This window comes from Coloeus monedula (genome assembly GCF_965178545.1).
Source record: "Coloeus monedula genome assembly, contig: HAP1_SCAFFOLD_89, whole genome shotgun sequence".
In the NCBI taxonomy this organism is placed as follows: Eukaryota; Metazoa; Chordata; class Aves; order Passeriformes; family Corvidae; genus Coloeus; species Coloeus monedula.
In genome coordinates this window covers 678009-697354 of record NW_028120812.1, presented here as the reverse complement: position 1 = coordinate 697354, position 19346 = coordinate 678009, and positions in this window count along the sequence as shown.

The following is a 19346-nucleotide window of genomic DNA, read 5'->3' as shown; positions in this document are numbered from 1 at the left end:
GGGTTTGGACCCACAATTGCCCTCCTTACAATTGTTCCAAATATCAAGACAATTGCAATCAAAGAGCTGTTCAGCTCACTAATGGTAGCTGCGTAAGGTGTTCTTACCAAAAACATTTGGAAGCCTGTAAAGCAATGGGGAGGGACAAGGGGTTTTTTTGACCACCTATTTTTAAGCTGTCCCCACAAAAATTCCACAAGTAGAAGACATGTTGTTTGTGATTATCAGTGGGAATGGCAACAGCGGATTGGAACTCAAAGCCTTTTAGTGAGTTCTGCTCCAAATCCAAGCAAGCAACTTGCAGATGTAAATGTAGATGGGAACCCTGTGTGGGAGCTTGGAAATGCAAATGCTGTGACCCTTATGGTGGGGCAGCTATTGTTGGAGGACCGTTAGGCCCGGGAAACCCGCGGTATTTTGACCCACCAATTGATGACCAAGGGTAGGAAGGCCCCTTTGCTAATGGAACACGGGCTTTGAAAGGACATGATTGGATTTGTGGCCAACATGCTTAGCTCAGGTTACCTCCAAACTGGTCAGGGATATGGTATATCCCTGGGGTATATTAGACCGTTGTTCTTTTTGCTACTACAAATTCAGGGAAATCGCTTAGGAATCAAAATCTGTGATGATTTAATTAGAGAAAAGCAGTCAGCTGATGCAGCCTTGGCTGCAGGGAGCACCCCAAAACGGGGAAAAGATGAATGGCCACCAGAACAAGTTACGCAATATGATGGACCAGCCACTTGGAAACCTAAGGAATTAATCCCAGATGCCTGGCAACCCATTTATCATTTGAATGAGATAATTAGGGTACAAGCTGTCTCAGAAATAATTACCAACCAGCCAGCCACAGCTCTTGACCGTCTTGCTGAGCAACCCACTTCAATGAGGAAAGTGGCATTTTCAACATTGGATGGTATTAGATTATCTGTTAGCAGAAGAAGGAGGAGTTTGTGGGAAATTAAATGACTCGAGCTGCTGTTTGCAAGCAGATGACAGCGGAAAAGTGGTCAAATAACAGAGGAAATAACCTCAGCTCATGGACCTGTCCGTGTTGAAAAGATGGTAATGGGACATGTTTTCATGGTTAACTGGCCAGCTATGGGCTAAATGAATACCATTTCTCCTCTTCTATGCTATAGCAACTCTAATCTTTTGACCATGCGTGACACCATGCTGGGAGCAGCTCTTTCAGCAGGTGGTCAAGGGGATGCTGCTAGCAGCCATGCCTACCTGATTCAGAAATGACTACAAAAGGACAGAAAAGGATTTCACTGAAAATAATAGCAAAAGCCCAGAAGACTCAAGAAGAAAAAATTAAATCAATGGTAATTAAGGTTTGTAAAGACAAATACAGATTAAATAAAAAAAAGGAGGGATTAAAAGGAATGAGATGGATGAGTCTTTACAAACAGACCGTGTGAATTGGCCTGTAGACAAGGCTAGGAACTTATGCGGAGTGAAGTAACAGAAGAAAGTATTAGTTCTCTAGAACTGTTACTAATCACCAGAGACTGTTGATTAATCAGGGCCGTGTTAAATTCCTGAACCTAGAGCAAGGCAACAAAGACTTAATAGCATTAGAAATGGGTTTTTTTCTTCCTTTTCGATGCCAAAAGGGGGGTGCATATTAGAGGAGGGCATAGAGTAGGCAGTTCCGGAAGTCTGTATCCCCCCAATACCTCAGCCAGTGGAGAAAAGGAAGAGGGTGCTGTGGCTGGGAACTTGACATCAAAAGGGGGCTGCATCCCGCAACCGTTTGACAGACCCCATGGGAAAAGCCCCATGGACTCTCCCTGTAGTCGAAGAATGTTGCAGGACTCCTCTGTCTCCTTTTCGGACATCAACCTCACGCATGGTGGATTAATTTTCCCTAACGGCAGCGACATGCTGCGTGGTCTCCGTGCTCTTCCCCAGCCCCCCGGGAGGTGCAAAATAGTTCCCGGCGGCTCTCACCGCGCGTTACAGACGGCTGCGAGGCCCCGGGGCTGCTCGCAGTGCTCCCCTGCCCTGCCAGGGCTGCCTGAGGTCTGCGGAGCCACCTCGCCACCGGCGCGGCCAGGGCCGGGGCCCTTCTCGACAGCAGCCGAGGGGCTGCGGAGCGGGCGGCTGCGGGACGATCAGCTCTTTTATGCCGCGCCGTGCTGCCGCCTCCATCTAGCTCCCCATCGCGCCGCCGGCCGACCCCGCCTGGCGCGTTCACGCTCGGCCGCGCTCGCCGCCCGCCCAGCCTCGCCGGAAGCTCTCCCGCCCGGGCCGTGCCCCGGCTCCGCCTGCGGCTCGGCAGGGCCCGGCCGCACGCGTGCTGCGTGGCTCGGAGCACCCGCGTTGCGCCGCAGGCGACGGGGAAGGCGGGGCGGGCCGGCGCCATGGTGGTAGCGCGAGGAGAGGAGCGCCCGGGCGGGGCGGCGAGTGGCGCGGCGGTGAGCGCTTCTGCTTGCTGTCGCTCGGCTGCCGCCCACGGCAGGTGCCGTGTGACCCCGCGGAGCGGCGGGGCCGGCCGGGCGGTGCGCGGCGAGGCTTTCGGCCAGCGGCGGCCGCAGCGACAGTCTGCCGGCACTGCCCGTGCCGGTGGAGAGAGCGGGGATCCGAGGCCGGCCTTCCTAGGGTAACGAGGGGCGACCGCCTTTGCCGCGCTGCCCTCCGTGCAGCACGTGGCCGATTCCGGCGAAGCCGGGGTCTCCGCAGCGGCGCGGGCGGGAGGGAGTGGGGAGCGCGCTCGGTGCTCTGCCGGCCGCTCCCGCCCAGCGCTGCGCTCCGCCGAGGCGTTTTCCTGCCTATGCTGGGAAGGACATAAGGGACCCCGGAGTCGGAGCTTAGCTGTCAGGGGGAACAACTTCCCTCCATTGGCGACCTCCTTTTCCCTCTGATTCAGCTACCTTGTGGTAGGTGCGATGGTGCTGAAGAAGGGTGGCGGCTTGGCACAGTTGCTGGCATAGGTGGTGCGAGAGCTCCACGCAAGCAGCTTGGAGTGGCATGTGCGAGGGTAGGAAGGTACGGCACCCACAGCTGAAGGTAAAAAAAGTCAGGGCATGTCATCAGCCGCAGTCGTGCTAAGTTGTTCATCTTTGCAAACTGCTTGCCGAGTTGTTCCTTTTCTTAGGTAATGGGGGTTTGTATCAACCAGAACTGCATATGGTCAGTATTTGCAGAGAAGGTTACGTGGACTGTTGTTGAAGTGAGTGTAGCAGTTTCTATGGCATTCTGCAAAAAAAGTGACAGGTCTCTCTGTGTTCCCCCATTCTTAACAAAAATGAAGTTCACAAAGCCCTGAAAAGAGGTTTTACAAAACTTCAGGGATTTTTTCCTACGAGTACTGTGGAGACAACCATAGTCACCTTGTCTTTCCAAAAGTGAAGGTTACATCTTTTTGTCCAAGAGCATCAAGTGCTTTTGATCAGCGTTTGTGTGCATGCATTAGCCTTGTTCTTGTTCTTCCTTGGAGAACTTTTACAATCCTCAGATGATCTGTGTAGGCTGCAGACTGCAGTGGTGAACTTGAAGGCTTCCAGCAGAAGGGAGATGCTGTCCACGTTTTGGATTTTCCTTAGTCTGAACCTTCAATGTCCAAGGCTTCACTTTTCAAGCAGTTGGAAGAGCTCCAAATGAAGATATGAACAGGTCTTAATTGACCTTGTCACCGCCTCAGTTCGTCAGGTAATGCTGCGCACTGGATTTAATTGCCTAGTGCAAGATGTGCTAAAAATATGTAAGAGTATCTCCTCGATTACCCTCCCAGAAGGGTTTGAATGGAGAACAAGGAGTTCCGAAGACAGGTATTTGGTGTACGAGAAGTAGAACTTAGTGGATTGCAGGGCACTGCATGCACAAATGTCTAAGGAGGATCCATCTTTTTATGCCCCATCTATGCTTGTTCTCATTTGAACTCCTGAACATTCTGGAGGTTGGTTTTGTTAGGGTTGTGGCTGGGGAAGGGGTGGTGGTGGGGGAGGGGTGGGTGTTGTTTCTGATCTTTTTAATTTCCAGGATAGTGTACAAAGAACTTGTGCCCACAACCAGCAGTATGAAGCAATGCAGGTATAAAAGAAGGTCACCAAAATGTCGGATAATATGAATCTGAAAGCGCTTCAGTATTTTACCCAGGAGTTTCACTGCAACAAGGTGATTGTCCTTCACAGAAATGTAGTGGCAGGCTTATGCCATGCTAGAAGTGATGACCTTTCTCTGCCCCAAATTGACCAGCAAGATCTTTTGGCTCTTGATTGAAACCCCTGAGCCAGCTGTGTTTCAGGCTGCAGAAGCTGCAGGTGTTGTGGCAGACGCGGGGTGCAGCCCTGCCTGCCGGTCCCGACCTGGCGCACGCCGGTGGCAGCCGTCAGCGCCTGGGGTCCCCTGGAAGGGGGATTTAATCATTTCTTCTCTAGCATTTGCTTGTGTTTTGTCAAGATTCTTTAATTCACTAAATAGTAAATTTAAAAAATTAGCTGAATGATAATAATTTTGAAGTCTTCTGAGGCAGAACTGGGAAGGTTAGAACATATTTGTATGATTTCAAATATGTATAAATTCTTAAATGACAAACGTTAACAAACTGACAATGCAAGCAATTATGGTGACACTTTACATTTCATTGGTTTTCATGCAGCTCCATCCCATGTGTTGGTAGGTTCTTAAAAAGTGAAAATTTGGCCCACTAGACCGATTATTAAAAAGAAGTAAAACTCCTTGGGGCTAACACAAAGGGACAGCGTCCACGTGAGTAAATGGTTATCACATTTAGATGTGATTCTGCTGCTTGCACTTTCTCTGCCCTCAAACTGCTTTCTTTATCGTCCATGCAGGGATGTTTGACATTCTTAGAAAAGAGAAAAGAAACAGATTTCCTCAAAAAAAAAAAAAAAAAAAAAAAAAGCCAGGTGAAATTAATGCAATGTTAATTGCATTAATTTATTCAGGTGGAGTTTTAGTTTTTATTCTATGAAGTGCTTGTTGCACCACTTTTGTTGTTTCCCACAGATTTGGAGTGGGATTTCCTCCAGTTGATTGTTCAGCAGAGGGAGTGAGACTGCCTTCAAAAGTTTTGCAGGAGTTGCATCTGTGAATCGGGCACGTGAGTTGCCTTTTTTTTTCCCCCCAGATTTTCGTAGGCTTCTTTTTTTCACCGTGGATCAGTTCACCTTGGATCAGTTTGCTCTTTTTGTTCCAGTGATTTTTTCTTTTGGACATGTGTCACGATCCGTTAATACAAGTAAGGGTCGTGATGGTTTGTTTACAGATCTCAGAGTGCAAAAGGACACAAGGGATTTCAGTTTTAATCAAAACAGTGCACCTTTGTTAAGTACCCACAACACGGTAATGCGATAGAGGAGAGAAAGAGAGAGAGAGAGAAAGAAAAACAAAGTAAAAGAGTAGAGAGGAAGAAAGGGGGGGTAATGGCTACCAACGGATGAGATGAAGTCCTCGTGCTCTGCTGCCAATAGATTTGTCTTCTTTCCGTGGGGAGATCTCATCTCAGTTATTTCAGAAAGTCCCTTTTTAGGCCTTTTTTGAAACGAGGGCCAACTGGCCAAGACCATATCTGTGTTTTGTAATAACATTGCAGAACTAAAAGCTAGCCCTAACTATCCCAGGTACATACCAAGCATGCCTTTCTCCTATGCTAACTATACTGCCTGCTATGGTTTGCGGCCTAGCAGCGTTAGCGCGTCTACTTCTGGCATGAGTTTAGCAGTGCTCTCGCTTCTGCTTTCTAGCTGTATCCCCACATCTCGCCCTTTTCCCCAAGAGGTGGGGCAAATCTACAGCCGTTGTTATGAGGCTCGTTGCTTTGGGAAACAGGTACAGGACAGGTGTAGAGGACAGGTCATTCCTTTCCGCTTCAGCGCAGTCCTTCCCGCCTGGGCAGCAAGAACGGCGCAGTCCACTGTGACCTGCACAAATTTCCTCAGGAATGCGTACCAGTTCCCAGCGGGCACACCTGCAGGCAACAGTTGGCAGACATCCCACCTTAGGCAGGTCGGAACTCCTGTGTTTAGCCTCTGTCCTCGGCGATGATCGTGAGGCAGATGAGGGATCTTCAGACCGTCTCTTACACCACCCCATGACTCACGATTGTCATCAGGAGAGCTCCATCAGCACGATTTCGTAGTGTTGTTGCGAAGTCTTCAGGACTCGTTAATGTTGGTAGCATATCCCAGAAAAGGGTAGAGAAAATAAGAAAAGAGAAAGAAAAGGAAAAAGAAGGAATAAGTAATTTTTAATCAAAATACACCTGTAATTTTGAATCATGTCTTATCTTATTTTAATACTCATGTAGTTCATCTTGTGTCAATAACCTTAGGGGTGTCCACAGTGGATGGGATAGTGTCCAAATTGTGCACATCTATTACAGATGTCAACCGTTTCATCATTCTGCAATTCATGATGTGTAAGATTGCTGATAAAACAAACCCAATCAAAACTAAAATCAAGAGAACAAGGATGGGATGACACAATTTGTTCAGGACACCTGCAGCAGTAGGTGAGCACCCAAAAGGAGTATCCCACCAGCTGTGTCCAGCATCTTTCTTTCCTCTGTCTAGAAAACAATGTGTTTCTTTCCCATTGTGATGAACAGTTACCAAGGTTTTCTGTCTGTTTTTCTTGATCTTTTCCAAAATTCCAATGAAATCCTGGTGAAGCAACAAGTGCTTTACCTAAGTAAGGTTCATCCCAGTGGGGGTAGGCAATAATTGGTGGATCTGTGTGTAATTGGACTGTAAAATACAATAAGAAGTAAGTGGGGCTAAATAAGAGAAATCACATCCTGTGCTTTTAGTCAAGTTACAAACACAAGAATTTGAATGAGTTTTAGTATCTACAACTACATTTTCTAGAAATACCTTATCACATGCAGTTCTTAAGCATGCACATCCATTGCCTATATACACAAGCAGTGTTTCAGGAATCTTGTTAGGATGAATTTCAAAAGGACAGATATTTTGTTCTGTGTCCAAACAAATGTCTTGAGGTTTAATTGCACTGCTTTCACAGATAAACCCTTGTTGTTCTCGGACAATACAAGTTTCCAAATTAACAGTTTGCCACTTCTTCCCAGTTTGACGGGCCCATTCTCTGTGCTGGAAAGGGTAGAGAATAGCTGCATCATGGTTCAGCCCTAATGCAATGATAGGGACTATCCAATGCACTGAAGCATTACGTATGGTTAGTACAAAGGCTGTGGCTGTGTTTGTGATGGGATTGTAGGTAAAATTCACTAAATTCCACCAGGATTGGAATTCTCTTTCAAAATCAGTGGCACCGTCCCAGATTATTTTCCGAATTTCAGTAGGAAAAGTGCCTTCTTTGCCTTCTCTTACAATTGAGGCAGCAACGGACTGCATCCACAATTGAGCCTGGACGCAGCTGAGAGCCAAAGAAATGTTGTTTTGCGTAGCACAGAGCATGCCAATTATCAATTTGTGGTCATTCACATTTACCTTTTCTCAATTTGGTAATATGTTTGATAACAACCGCTGATGGGTTGTTGTATTTTAGTCAAATCTGTAGTTGTGGCAGCCAATTTATTCATTAGCACTTCTGAATCAATACTATTTAAGATTCCCAGTCCTGTTCCCACAACGCCGGTTATGTCTCTTTGCGTCCGTTTCTTAGAAGGGTTCCGCTTTTGCAACCCGGTTGTCTGCCCCTTGAAGGAAGTCTGCAGAAAAGGTGAACAAGCTGGCTGAATTTCTGAGACATTGTTTTGCATCAGCAACTTGACTTGTTTAAGGGACCATGCCGGATTGAGCAATAGTTGTTGTTGGCCTGTTTTTGTGATTATACGTGGTCCAATTTCAAAAATTCTCGGGCTTAGCATGACCGGTGGTTGGGTGGTAGGTATTGCAACATCGACTTTGAGTTCCCCCCAGTATTTTGTATTGTTTTTACCAAACGTGACTTTATGGGGAAATTGTACAGCAATTAAGGTTTAGCCAACAATCTTGATTTTGAATTTCACCAAACAAAACACGGCCATGAGGTCCAATGCTATAACTGTGTACAGGTTCGGTAAAAAATTCAGCAATTAATCCACACCGTATTGTAACATCGTCACCTCGGGTTACCATAAAGGGTGGAAAAACTTTATTCTTGTCATCTAACACGAGGGGGGTACTTATACCGTGGTATGTGATTACTGCACTCAGTATGGGCTTTGCTGCGGCGTTTATTTTGAATTTATAAGTTAAACCTGTCAGACTTGGCTGATCTGCCGGGTTATTTTGCCAATTGCATGTTGCATAGGTTGGTTTGGTTAGAGGAAAGTTATACCAGCAGTCAGTTAGTTTGTTTCTGCGAAGCTTTGTGATTTCCACATTGTTGGTACTGGGGCCTAAGGTGTAGTTACCGACATTCTTCTGACAACCACACAGGATGAAGGGGGTTTGTTTGTCACACACCCACTCCGTTGTAGGGCAGAGTTTGGCCGTAATGTTGGGGTGCAAATCACTTTTCCCATCTGGTTTTAGAAAATTTCCAGCGATTGCAATGGTGGAAGCTTTCTGGTAAAGAGATCCTTCTACTTTTCTGCATCCTACCTTAATTTGTTCACCTCCTGTTCCTTTTAGGATTCTAGTCCAATCCTTCAAGTCCCATCCCCATTCACTTGGACGGTATACCTCAGAGTCGTGCAGTGCTACAGTGGCTAGGTTCGGGCAACCATCTCTGGGATAGGATCCTAGAGCACTAGTGTACCTAATGGTAGCTTCAGACCATGGCCACTCAGCTGGTTTTTGGCCCTGGTGTTGTGGTAGGATGCAGAAAAGTATCACTAGTCTTATCATGGTTTATGTGCTCTTCTTCATGTCCCTCGGAGTTCTTCTGTGAAAAGTGAACACAACAGAGTCTGCCACCGAAAGGCAGAAAATTAGAATGATGGAATGATGCAGCGTGTATGTATCCGATGCTCTCTCCCTAGGGCATCAGAGGCTACTCATGCATATTTATTCAGAGGGCGTTTTAGCACTAGTGGTACTTCTCCTACGGTAGGGAGATCTACCGAAACAGGTTGTCCAGGGTAGTGTGCAGGATTCTTAGGATCATTTGGTCCCTGCAGTGAGAGAATTATGCTTGGAGCTGTTGGGAAAAAGACAGTGATTTTGGGACACCCGTTTACCCCCCATCTATCATTCACACCTTTCACAGCTTCCCATAGCCGAACATCCCAATTTCCCTCCTGTGGTTTCAAAAGTCCTTTCAAGAGACCATTGGTCCTTTCTACAATGCCGTTAGCTTGAGGGTAGTAAGGAGTGTGAAAAGTCCGTTTAATCCCTTCACCTTTTGCCCAGTCCTGTACAACTTTGGCAGTAAAGTGAGACCCGTGATCAGATTGAATTTCTTGTGGTTTTGGGAAAGTTCCAAACCATGCCTGCAATGCTTGAACAGTATGATCTCCTGTAGCTCTTTTAAAAGCATTGCCCTGGACTAACCCAGATATCATCTCTACTCCTACCAGCCCAAAGTGTTTACTTCCTGACTTTTTAAAGGGGCCGATATAATCTACCTGCCACGCTTCCCGTAAGCCTTTACCCTTTCTTAAATGCAGAGGGTCATCTTCCAAAGGGTGTCTTTCTAGCCGTCTGCGACGTTGTTCACAGGCTGACATGCATGTTTTACACATTTCTCTGGTAACAGACCAACCGCGAGCAAGGGCTTCTTTGTACAAATCTTTTGCACCTGTGCGTTGTCTTTTTACATGCAACCATTCTAAGAAGTGCTCCCAGTCCTCTGTAATTTGATCTTTTTTCACAGGACTTAGTCTTGCTAATTCGTCAGCTCTAGTGTTCCACTCTCCTGCTGGATTTCCATCTGTCTGGTGAGAGGCTACCCACTCCACGGCAAAATTCCCTGGACTTGCAATACTTAGAATTTCTTGCTACTTTTCCTTTTGCCATACTGGGATTCTGTTAACTTCACAATCCTTTTGCTGCCAAAAAGGAAGCCACTCAGTCCATCCCTTAAACACAGCATAGGAACAATCGGTGTAGATACAGACAGGAGAAGTATTCTGTGCCTCACGTTGGAAAACACTCCAAAGAGCTATCAGCTTGCCAACTTGGGCACTGCCTTCCCCCTCTGTGATAATTCCTTCACCTGAGGAAGTGTGGAGGGCTACAGCCTTATGTTTCCACACCTTTCCTTCTCGCTTGGCAGAAGCATCCGTAAGCCAAGAATTTGCTGACCGTTTGGGGGAAAAAGGAGGGGCTACTCTAATGACTGAGGCAGGTTTGTCCTGGCTGCTACCCAAGTTTTCAGTTTCTTGGATTGCCAGATTTTTTACAGCTCCTTCAGTTCTTGAGAAGACGCTACAATCATGTTCAATCTGAGCATACCACTTCCTTACTGAGGTCCTCTGGGCCACCCCGTCACGTGGGGGTGGTGCCAGTAGAGACAGCCTTAATAACTTTGAAAGGGCCTCTCAAAACAATTGGTTGTTGTTGTGCAATCTTCTCCGCTTCTAGGAGAGCTAAGCTAACCACAAACAATCCTTTCTCCCAGGTAGTGTACCTTTTTTCAGCATCTTTAAAGCCACGGGAGTAAAAACCAAGAGGCTTCGTCGGACCCTCAGGACCCCGCTGCCATATGTGTACTGACAACCCTGAGGAGACCTGAAAAGCATCTGTGGGATGAATAGGGCCCAGGGCTTGGTGAGGCTGTTGCTTCAAAAACCAACAATTGCCGTGCTTCTTCTTGGGAAGCACTCCATTCCCATTTTGTCCCTTTTCTTAACAAGTTGTAAAGAGGTCTGGCAATTATGGAAAATCTGGGATGTGTTTTCTCCGGAGCACTAATACACATCCTAAAGCATGTTGGAGATCTTTTTTGGATTCAGGCATTTTAATCTGATCTGAAGAGGTTAGGGTATCAGGTGGGATACGTGTCATACCTCCTTTCCACCAAATTCCCAACAATTTCACTTCATGTGAAGGGGTTTGGGTTTTTTCTGAGGGAATTTGCAAATCAAGGCTTTCTAAGTGGGAGGTTATTTTCTGTTGGGTATCTCTCACTTCTTCTATTTCATCTCCTCCCACAAGGGTCTCATCAGTGTGTTGATGAACAGCTAGATTGTCCGCTTTGGGTACTTTGTCGAACTCTTGGGCTAAAGCGTGATGAGCCAGGGTAGGAGAATGTTTGTACCCTTGGGGAAGCCTAGTGAAAGTGCGTTGCTGTCCTTGCCATGCGAAAGCAAAACGGTCCATATCTTCTGGCTGTAAAGGTGTCGTAAAAAACATGTCTTTGACATCTACAGGTGGCATGATTGAATGAGCCTTTTCTTGAATCAATGTTATGAATTCTGCTAGATTTGGGACTGCTGCTGTAAGAGGGTCTGTGTTAGCATTTAGCCTATGAAAATCTATTGTCAGCCTCCACTTCCCATTAGGATTTTGCACTGGCCACACCGGAGAATTGAAAGGAGAATGGGTATTAAGTATTACTCCTTGTTGTCGTAGCTCCTGTATCACTGGCTTGATACCCTCTTTGGCACCCAGGGGAAGGAGGTATTGTTTCACTGAATGGTAGGGAGGCTGCAGCTTGGAGCAGTCTGATGTTAAAATGTGGTGTGCCAAAAGACCACAGAAGACCCTCTGAGTCCTCCCACTGCCTCCTAGCAAGGGCATTCAGCCCTAATAAATTGGTTGGAATATCTCCAATCACCCCATGGATGGAGAGTTGGTTTTCCTCTCCAGGCAAAGGGAGCTTGACTAAGGCCCCATTCATAGATTCTGTTGTTGTGCCCAAGGCACTTAAAACACAATATCAGTTCTTTGTTGGAACAATTCCACACCTCTGGGCATCTTTCTTTGTCAGCGCAGAAATTTGTGCCCCAGTGTCAATCAGAAAAGTTACAGGTGCCCGTTTAGGACTTGTAATAGCTGTGATCGTTATATCTCCCGTTTTATTTTTAGTGAGCATTCTCAGGTATACCTATGCTCCGTTTCTTTGCCCACTGACAAGAAACAGAGGGTCTAGTTTCCCTGGTTTTGAGGAAGAATCTGTTCTGGCTCATTGGCCGGACTTTGAGGGAGAAGTGGCTTTGACTCACTGCCCAGATTCTGAGGGAGGAGGGGTGCACTGGGTTGAAGTGACGGATTCGGTAGAAGGGGCTTTTGGCAGTGCCAGTTAGACACTACCTTACTCAACTGATCAAGGGCTAAGCCATCCATCGCATTTCTGGGGACCCCCTTTTTGATACCTAATAAGCACCAATGCTGACGGTTAGGGATCTCTGGTTACATTCTTTGGTTTTTCACTATGAGGAGCCCTAATGTACCTGACACCTTTTGTTTTTTCTGATTTTTCCTCTGGGATTTTTATCGGTCCATATTTCCTACTGTAATTAATCAGATCTTCTTCAACCTCACTCCATGTCCAAACTTTGCAATCACCGGCAGGTGAATTTGATTGTGAACCTGGCGGCTGAGAGGGGGTTGAATATGGAGTAAACCCAGGATCGGTAGATGCAGTTTGGTCGCTCGGGTTTCCAAGGAATCTGTCCAACCTCTCTACAGGACCTGCAGCAGCTATGGTGTTTTGAAGGACAGCTGCTGTAGATTGGAGTGATTCTGGAAGGCCTCGAATTAAAGGGGTCATCAGTTCAGGTTTCACAGGTAATTGCGTGGGGGATTCATATCCAGGAGTTAATTTCCTTTCATGGATCATTTGCAGACAGGCGGCTTTGTGGACGCTTTCTAGAAGTTGATCAGGGGTACCAACTGTAGCAAAAGGGTCTCCCCTTTCTAAAGGATTGAGTCCCCCGGCCCAGAAAGCTGTGCGCTGAGTCAGCGACCATGTGTTACGTTTGTCTCCTGTTGTTAAGAGAACTCCATGTCCCCAGTATCCACTGGCCTCCTGTTCAGTGAATTGAATTTGGTCTCCTCCGGTGAGAGACACTTGGAAGGCATATTCCGTCTCAGCTTCGTGGGGAAGCCGCCCGTACTCCTTTTTTAACTTCGCCAACTCAGGAGCAGTGTATGGTATTTGTTTAGTGGTGATATGCGGTTCAAAATCTTCATCATTGATATAATTATATTCTGTTTTAATTAGAGGTCTCATAGGAGGGCAGCAGTTTTCCCCACAATTTTTCACTAGCACTAGTTCTTCCTGGGGGTATATTTGGTTAATGTGAGGAGTTTTCTTTTCCTCTTTCTCTTTTGGTGAGTCAGCATTCTTTGAATTCTTAAAATATTCCTCCCTCAAAGCAGCCCGCAGCAAATGATTTTCATTCCTTTCTTCATCTGATTGTTCCTGTAAAATTTCCACTAGGTTTTGAAGGGAATCTGTGATTGCTTTCTCTTCACTACATCGCTTAAAGCAGTGATCTATAGCTGCTGTAAGGCATGCTCCTGAAACAGATTTAGGAGCAGATTATGGTTTTATTTTGGCCAAATTTAAACTTTGTCTCATGTTGGAATGAACATCTTCTATCAGTCACACTCTCCAAATTAAACCAGTTATTTTGAGCCCATTCTTCCCCTCCCGGAGAGGGCCGGGCATTATGTTTTGCTAGCAGAGCATAAAATGCAGCTTTATGATTTGCACTAGGGTTTTCAGTCATTTTATAAAGGGATCAAAACCACTACAGGGAGGTAAAACCTAATTACACATTGCCACACAAACAGCTTCGCCGTGTCGCCCTTCGCTTCCCTGGGTGGGTGAAGAGACCAAAATCTGCCTGGGAGGTACTCCTTAAGTTACTTACGGTTGTCTCTTCGCTACACCAAGCAGTCCAAATTCACACACGCCCACCAAAACAGTTCCCCCTTTTACACTAAGAGATCTTTTTGTGAAAAATCTGAAGACAGAGCCCTCAGTTGAGTATGGGGTGCTTTTAACCTAGGCGTGTGCAGTTTGCGGGAAATTCGAGTCGCCCCCCTTGCTTTCTAGACACCGCTCACCCTTTGCGGGGTGTCGGGCTAGGTGCGGCTGGAGTGAAACGTCCTTCCCCTATTACAGACTACACACAACCTTGCAACCCCTTCTGTCTGTCAGAAATCCTGTCCGTGATGCCAGTTTAATGTCACGATCTGCTAATAGAAGTGAGGGTCGTGATGGTTTGTTTACAGATCTCCGAGTGCAAAAGGACACAAGGGATTTCAGTTTTAATCACCTTTTCACCTTTGTTAAGTACCCACAACATGGTAATGTGATAGAGGAGAGAAAGAGAGAGAGAGAGAGAAAGAAAAACAAAGTAAAAGAGTAGAGAGGAAGAAAGGGGGGGCAATGGCTACCAACAGATGAGACGAAGTCCTCGTGCTCTGCTGCCAATAGATTTGTCTTCTTTCCGTGGGGAGATCTCATCTCAGTTATTTCAGAAAGTCCCTTTATAGCCCTTTTTCGAAACGAGGGGCAACTGGCCAAGACCGTATCTATGTTTCGTAATAACATTGCAGAACTAAAAGCTAGCCCTAACTATCACAGGTACATACCAAGCATGCCTTTCTCCTATGCTAACTATGATTTACCAAAATATGAATATCGATCTAATATCGATATCCAACTGAGATGGACAAAAACTCTTAACAGTTTAGAGTTAGAAAGTGTATGTTTTTTTTTTTTGCGTGGGATAGCTCCCTAAGTCGCAGGCCCTGATACAAGCAAACATGATACCTTTTATTTCCACGTATTATGAATATCCAAAATACAAAATGCGTATTCATGGTGTTGACACCTCCCATTCTCCACTTTGTATGGAAATGAGCTTACATGTCATTAAGCATGCGTAGCGTGTGATCTGAATGGAGTCGGTGGTCTTGAATTGGGTCAGTGGTCCTAAGGAAGATGAAGTAACTCATCTTCCTCACTCTGACCTTTATGCCTTTCTGAGTTTTAACAATTCTAATTACTTTAGTGACCTCTAAGTTTCTTCTTGCGTGACTTTTGGATGGGCTCCCACAAAGGGAGGAAATTGGTAATTGTCTTTATTCTAGACACCAACTTATCAATGTTTCTGCTCATTATTCTAAGCACAGCTAAACAAACATGCAAATGACAGATCATCAGTTCAGACTAAGGAAAATCCAAAACGTGGACAGCATCTCCCTTCTGCTGGAAGCCTTCAAGTTCACCACTGCAGTCTGCAGCCTACACAGATCATCTGAGGATTGTAAAAGTTCTCCAAGGAAGAACAAGAACAAGGCTAATGCATGCACACAAACGCTGATCAAAAGCACTTGATGCTCTTGGACAAAAAGATGTAACCTTCACTTTTGGAAAGACAAGGTGACTATGGCTGTCTCCACAGTACTCGTAGGAAAAAATCCCTGAAGTTTTGTAAAACCTCTTTTCAGGGCTTTGTGAACTCCATTTTTGTTAAGAATTGGGGAACGCAGAGAGACCTGTCACTTTTTTGCAGAATGCCATAGAAACTGCTACACTCACTTCAACAACAGTCCACGTAACCTACTCTGCAAATACTGACCATATGCAGTTCTGGTTGATACAAACCCCCATTACCTAAGAAAAGGAACAACTCGGCAAGCAGTTTGCAAAGATGAACAACTTAGCACGACTGCGGCTGATGACATGCCCTGACTTTTTTTACCTTCAGCTGTGGGTGCCGTACCTTCCTACCCTCGCACATGCCACTCCAAGCTGCTTGCGTGGAGCTCTCGCACCACCTATGCCAGCAACTGTGCCAAGCCGCCACCCTTCTTCAGCACCATCGCACCTACCACAAGGTAGCTGAATCAGAGGGAAAAGGAGGTCGCCAATGGAGGGAAGTTGTTCCCCCTGACAGCTAAGCTCCGACTCCGGGGTCCCTTATGTCCTTCCCAGCATAGGCAGGAAAACGCCTCGGCGGAGCGCAGCGCTGGGCGGGAGCGGCCGGCAGAGCACCGAGCGCGCTCCCCACTCCCTCCCGCCCGCGCCGCTGCGGAGACCCCGGCTTCGCCGGAATCGGCCACGTGCTGCACGGAGGGCAGCGCGGCAAAGGCGGTCGCCCCTCGTTACCCTAGGAAGGCCGGCCTCGGATCCCCGCTCTCTCCGCCGGCACGGGCAGTGCCGGCAGACTGTCGCTGCGGCCGCCGCTGGCCGAAAGCCTCGCCGCGCACCGCCCGGCCGGCCCCGCCGCTCCGCGGGGTCACACGGCACCTGCCGTGGGCGGCAGCCGAGCGACAGCAAGCAGAAGCGCTCACCGCCGCGCCACTCGCCGCCCCGCCCGGGCGCTCCTCTCCTCGCGCTACCACCATGGCGCCGGCCCGCCCCGCCTTCCCCGTCGCCTGCGGCGCAACGCGGGTGCTCCGAGCCACGCAGCACGCGTGCGGCCGGGCCCTGCCGAGCCGCAGGCGGAGCCGGGGCACGGCCCGGGCGGGAGAGCTTCCGGCGAGGCTGGGCGGGCGGCGAGCGCGGCCGAGCGTGAACGCGCCAGGCGGGGTCGGCCGGCGGCGCGATGGGGAGCTAGATGGAGGCGGCAGCACGGCGCGGCATAAAAGAGCTGATCGTCCCGCAGCCGCCCGCTCCGCAGCCCCTCGGCTGCTGTCGAGAAGGGCCCCGGCCCTGGCCGCGCCGGTGGCGAGGTGGCTCCGCAGCCCGCGGCCAGCCCTGGCGGGGCAGGGGAGCACTGCGAGCAGCCCCGGCGCCGCGCAGCCGTCTGTAACGCGCGGTGGGAGCCGCCGGCAACTATTTTGCACCTCCCGGGGGGCTGGGGAGGAGCACGGAGGCCACGCAGCAGGTCGCTGCCGTTAGGGAAAATTAATCCACCATGCCTGAGGTTGATGTCCGAAAAGGAGACAGAGGAGTCCTGCAACATTCTTCGACTACAGGGAGAGTCCCTGGGGCTTTTCCCATGGGGTCTGTCAAACGGTTGCGGGATGCAGCCCCTTTTTTATGCCAAGTTCCCGGCCACAACGCCCTCTTCCTTTTCTCCACTGGCTGAGGTATTAGGGGGATACAGACTTCCGGAACTGCCTACTCTATGCCCTCCTCTAATATGCACCCCCCTTTTGGCATCGAAAAGAAAGAAAAAGAAACCATTCCTAATTCTATTAAGTCTTTGTTGCCTTGCTCTAGGTTCAGGAATTTAACACGGCCCTGATTAATCAACAGTCTCTGATGATTAGTAACAGTTCTAGAGAACTAATCGTTTCTTCTGTTACTTCACTCCGCATAAGTTCCTAGCCTTGTCTACAGGCCGATTCACACGGTCTGTTTGTAAAGACTCATCCATCTCATTCCTTTTAATCCCTCCTTTTTTTATTTAATCTGTATTTGTCTTTACAAACCTTAATTACCATTGATTTAATTTTTTCTTCTTGAGTCTTCTGGGCTTTTGCTATTATTTGCAGTGACATCCTCTTCTGTCCTTTTGTAGTCGTTTCTGGATCAGGTAGGCATGGCTGCTACCTGCTGAAAGAGCTGCACCCAGCATGGTGTCACGTATGGTCAAAAGATTAGAGTTGCTATAGCATAGAAGAGGAGAAATGGCATTCATTTAGTGTTGGGGTCTCCCCCCCTGCCATGGAGCCCTGGGCGATGGGCCCTGGGGGGGAGACACAGGGTTTCCCTGCCCCTGGTCAGCTTCATTCCTCCTTGGTTGGTTTGTGTTCCCCGGTGTGGCCAAGGACCCTCGGGTCCCGTGACTGGGGGAGTTCCTGAGCAGAGCCCCGGCCATGCGGCTGGAGAAATAAAGACCTCTGAACCATCTACCACCAATCTGTCCATATCTACTTCTTTTCCACGGGATTCCTGGTTTGATATAGGCGTGTTACAGTAATCCCTGCTGTAACAATTTAGCCCATAGCTGGCCAGTTAGCCAGGAAAACATGTCCCATTACCATCCTTTCAACACTTGGACAGGTCCATGAGCTGAGGTTATTTCCTCTGTTATTTGTTTGACCATTTTCCGCTGTCATCTGCTTGCAAACAACAGCTCGAGTCATTTAATTTCCCACAAACTCCTCCTTCTTCTGCTAACAGATAATCTAATACCATCCAATGTTGAAATACCGCTTTCCTCATTGAAGTGGGTTGCTCAGCAAGACGGTCAAGAGCTGTGGCAGGCTGGTTGGTAATTATTTCTGAGACAGCTTGTACCCTAATTATCTCATTCAAATGATAAATGGGTTGCCAGGCATCTGGGATTAATTCCTTAGGTTTCCAAGTGGCTGGTCCATCATGTTGCGTAACTTCTTCTGGTGGCCATTCATCTTTTCCCCGTTTTGGGGTGCTCCCTGCAGCCAAGGCTGCATCAGCTGACTGCTTTTCTCGAATTAAATCATCACAGATTTGGATTCCTAAGCGATTTCCCTGAATTTGTAGTAGCAAAAAGAACAATGGTCTAAGATATACACCATATCCCTGACCAGTTTGGACGTAACCTGAGCTAACCATGTTGGCCACAAATCCAATCATGTCCTTTCAAAGCCCGTGTTCCATTAGCAAAGGGGCCTTCCTACCCTTGGTCATCAATTGGTGGGTCAAAATACAGCAGGATTCCCGGGCCTAACGGTCCTCCAACAATAGCTGCCCCACCCTAAGGGTCACAGCATTTGCATTTCCAAGCTCCCACACAGGGTTCCCATCTACATTTACATCTGCAAGTTGCTTGCTTGGATTTGGAGCAGAACTCACTAAAAGGCTTTGAGTTCCAATCCGCTGTTGCCATTCCCACTGATAATCACAAACAACATGTCTTCTACTTGTGGGATTTTTGTGGGGACAGCTTAAAAATAGGTGGTCAAAAAAACCCCTTGTCCCTCCGCATTGCTTTACAGGCTTCCAAATGTTTTTGGTAAGTGTGGTAAGAACACCTTACGCAGCTACCATTAGTGAGCTGAACAGCTCTTTGATTGCAATTGTCTTGATATTTGGAACAATGGTAAGGAGGGCAATTGTGGGTCCAAACCCAATTGTTTAAAGCCAGAGGGAAAGTCAATTGACAAACGCCTTTTCCTACATAGACCCGCCCTGTCCTGTTTAGGCAATAAGTGCCTGTTGGAGAAGAATGAAGTGGCCATGTGTTGGGGAGGATGAAAGTTTGGTAAGAAAGTTTCACAGGTATGTAGGCTTGGCAGCAAGGTCTGAGAATGTAGAAGCTGGGGATGAGGTAGAAATGAAAGCAAGTTTTGATATAGAAGAAAAGGTGTTTTGCTGAAACAGTGATCGCTGAGTAACTGAGAAGGCAAAGGTTGGAGATGAGTTGGAAGGAGATTTTTAGGAGCAGGACAAAGGTATGTGATTACAAACAAAGACATGTTTTTCACCAAGTAAGTAAGTCTCAAGAAGAGCATAAGTGAATAGAAAAGGTGTCTTTAGCAAAAAGAAAGATATGGCAGGCAAACAAGAAATGTTGATGTAGCAAGAAGAAGAAAGGTCTAAGAATTTTCCACTGGAAGCTTAAATTGTAA